General features: G+C 50.1%; 1 pseudogene; it reads left to right on the forward strand.

Moving 5' to 3' along the window:
• Positions 1-439: 439 nt before the first annotated feature.
• Positions 440-3,412, forward strand: LOC102533302 (large ribosomal subunit protein uL5-like; annotated as a pseudogene).
• The last annotated feature ends 376 nt before the right edge of the window (positions 3,413-3,788 follow it).

Genomic DNA, 3,788 nt, shown 5'->3' on the forward strand with positions numbered 1-3,788 from the left:
CAGAATCAGTTTCATTATTGGCTATGCAAATGCAATCGGAGGAAGAACCTCCCCGGCCAAGACGAGGGGTCCTGGCCCAGGCTTGGACCCCAGCACAAGTCCAGTCAACCAATACCAGTTCAGTAATACCCCCACCCCCAAGTCAATAAAGGCACAATCCGCTTGAATAAGGAGAGGAAAATGGATATAATATCTTTAAAATATTCTCTGTCCACAGGGTTGTGAGAACGCACAAGACTTAGCCCAAATCTTGTGTAAGTCAAGAACTCAATGAGCATTGGTTATTAGATGTTCACAGTCCCTTACTGGAATTTCCAAAGCCTCAAAACTCTAAAAACCCAAAGGTCTTTCATAATTCACTTGGCAAAACCTAATCTGACCTGCACTTCTTTGGTGGCACAACCTCCCCTGAACCACCATGTAGCTAATTTTGGTCTACATGTACCACTTGGTGTGAGTAATTATATATTTCACTGCAGAAAGCTGCAGCATTTGATTACAGAGTGCTGACCCAGACTCCACCACAGGTGTTGTGAGTCTGTGGTGTAAGTGCCTGATTGTCTTTTTAAATTCTGGAACATTCTGAAATCAGAAACATAATTGGTCTGGGACCTGCTTCTGTATGAAACCTAGGTGCTATATTTTGTCTCTGCTTTTATCTAGCCGTGTGACATTTGATGCGGTGACCCTAAGCTCCACGTCTGCTGCATTTATCCCTGCTCTGTAAAACCCCTGCGCGTTGGGTGTGTGCCGCACCTGTGACTTATTTCTCACTAATAGACTGTGACAGAGGTGAAGAGATTTTGAAGATGTAATTGAGATCTCATATCAGCTGATTTCTATTTATCCTGAGTGGACCTGACTTAATCAAGGAAAAGCTTTAAAAGAGATACTGGGCCCTCCCAGAGGCTGAGGCTCCGACTTGGCTTTGAAGAACTTGCCATGCTGGGAGAGGGCCACTGACAAGGCACTGTGGGCAGCCTTTAGTCACTGAGAGCATTTTGCTGACCACCAGCAAGAAAACAAAAACCTGAGTCCTGCAACAGCAAGAAGAGGAATTCTGCCAACAGCCTCAGGGAGCTTGGGAGCAGATCTTTCCCCACTCGAGCCTCTGATGAGATGACAGCCCCAGCTAATACCTTGATTTCAGCAGAGCCAAGAACTCTGAAGCCGAGGACCCAGCTAAGCCAAGCTCACACTCCTGACCCATGGAAACTGAGCTAATAACTGTGCTTTCTTTTAATCCCCCAGACTGTGATTTTTGGTCATGCAACACAGAGAACTAGCACTTTAGAGACAGCCCTCAATCTCCCTGAGCTCCAGCCGCTCATCTGCAAGTTGAGGGAAAGGGTGGGCTGATGTCGCACGTAGGAATCTTTCCAGCTCTAGTTTTTGGAGACTCTGTGAGATGCTGGCTGCTTTGATGTTGGCAAAGGGAGAATGATCCTCTAGTGGGTGAGCAGATGTGGGGCTGGGGGCTGCGGGTGCCAATAAAGTGCACAGGCTGAGAAAAATGTGGACAGCCAAGGATTCCCCTTGAGTCCCCGATGACCCATCTGCCAGGCTGGACACTGACTGCAGCTGGCACCACTCCTGGCTACAGAGGGGATCGTCTTTCAAAAGCAGGAACAAGTAAGCATCCTCTTTTCCCTGCTCTGTGAGGGAAGCTCCACCATGCCGGGCACTGCCCCGTCTCTGCTGGTTTAGGGGGGAACCAGGGGTCCATTCCCAGCCATCTTCACCTCCAGACACCTGAAGCTCTCTGGCAGGTGTCACCAGGAACTGACCTGGGAAACTCAAGGGGAGCTGAGTCAGGGAGGGCGCCAGGTTTCCTGTGAGCTCTTGGCAAACCTCTGAAGAGGGCGTGCTTCTGCTTCTGGGTTCACTGAGCCCGTCTGCCGCGTGTCCCTGCTTTCCCCACTCGTGCCGCCTGTCACAGGGGCCCCAGGCCACCGCTGTCCCCCGGAGGAGGAGCAACAGCCTCCCCTCCCCCCAACCCTCCCTCAGACACAGCTGACACTCTCACTTCACTGGCTGAAGCCATGGGCCCTTATTAAATTCCTTGGGGGATGATCTCATTAAGCCTTGTTATGGGTCACTTCTATTTCGGGGAGAATAAATTTGCTGGAATCTTTCTATGGGCAGCTAGTTAATTGAAACCTTAGGAAGGGGTGGGCCCTGGCAGGGTGGGAGAGAAGCCTGAAAGGATGGGGAGTGGGGAGCTGGGAGCGGGCTGGAAGGAGGAGGCGGGGAGGACATATGAGGGGAGCCAATAAGGAGGAAGATGTAGGCCCAAAACGGGGAGGGAACACAGAACAAGTGTCCATGGCAGCCTGATCTGCTGAGATAGGCACCTCGCTGCCCCACAGACCTCTGGGTTCAACCCTGCCCCGACACATGAGTCCAAACCAGCATGATGCGATAAGGGCCCAGGCCAGGATGTGGCAACGGAGATGGAAAAGAAGGAGATATGAGAGAACTTGGAAACAAATTTGATATAGGGATGGAGGAGAGGACAGAGCCCAAGATGACCTTGAAAGATCCCTGCAGAGTGGGGAGAGGTGCCAGGGTACAAGCCCAGTGGAGGCCTCAGATCAATGCCAAGTTCAGGGCTCTCTATTGTTTGAAGAGTCTCTCTTCACCCACTTCTGAAAAAAACGACATTTCTAGTCTCCAGTCTTCTGGCTCTTCAACCCCGTCACTCATTCATTCATGCACGTGGCTAATGTGAACTGAGTGTATCTGCTGTGGACCGGACCGTGGGCTGAGCACCAGGGAATGAATGCAAATATAACAAATACACTTCTTAGGCCACACGACTTGAGTCCACCCAGAGTAGTTAGCCACTCAGAATCCCTTTGACTTCAATTCCCTTTTTCAAAGAGTTGTGCTCTCTCTTCCTGTTTCCCACCATGGCACAGAATCCAGATGAAAAGAACCCCATGTGGGAACTTCATCTGTGTGAGGGAGAGTGCAGACAGACGGACCCAGGCAGCCAGGGTGCTGGAGCAGCTCACAGGCCGGACCCCTGTGTTCTCCAAAGCTAGGTGCACCGTCAGATCCTTTGGCATCAGGAGAAATGAAAAGATTGCTGTCCACTGCACAGTCCAGGGGCCAAGGCAGAAGAAATCCTGGAAAAAGGTCTTAAAGTTGCGAGTTAAGGAAAAATAACCTCTCAGATGCCGGAAACTTTGGTTTTGGGCTCCAAGGACACATCGACCTGGGGATCAAATATGACCCAAGTACTGGTGTCTACGTCGTGGACTTGTACGTGGTGCTGGAGAGGTCAGTTTCAGCATTGTAGACAAGAAGCAGGACAGGATGCGTTGGAGCCAAACACAGAATCAGCAAAGAGGAGGCCACGCACTAGTTCCAGCAGAAGTCTGATGCAATCATCCTTCCTGGCAAATAAATTCCCGTTTCTACCCAAAAGGCCGATAAAAGGTTTCACTGAAAAACAAACAAACAAAAAGTTGTGCTGATCCTCAGAATAGGTGCTGCGGAGAAGAGGATGTAAAGGTGGAGGAAAGTTCTTTGTTGGGGACCTTAAAGTCACATGAACTTGTGAGATGTGGATGTGCTGGAAGACAGGTGGCCACGGATGAACCGCGCAGCCCCCAGCCGGATTCAGAGTGGGCCTGGGTTCTTTCACCTGTAAAAGGCGGAGTACGATTAGGTGATTTCTGAAAACTCTTCTGCCTTGTTTTCATGCTTGTTTTAGATGTGAAAGCGTCATGAAAAGTTTAATTTCCACATAGACATGAGGTTGCCCTTTATTTCAGAATGCA

This window comes from Vicugna pacos, chromosome 30 (genome assembly GCF_048564905.1).
Source record: "Vicugna pacos chromosome 30, VicPac4, whole genome shotgun sequence".
Classification (NCBI taxonomy): domain Eukaryota; kingdom Metazoa; phylum Chordata; class Mammalia; order Artiodactyla; family Camelidae; genus Vicugna; species Vicugna pacos.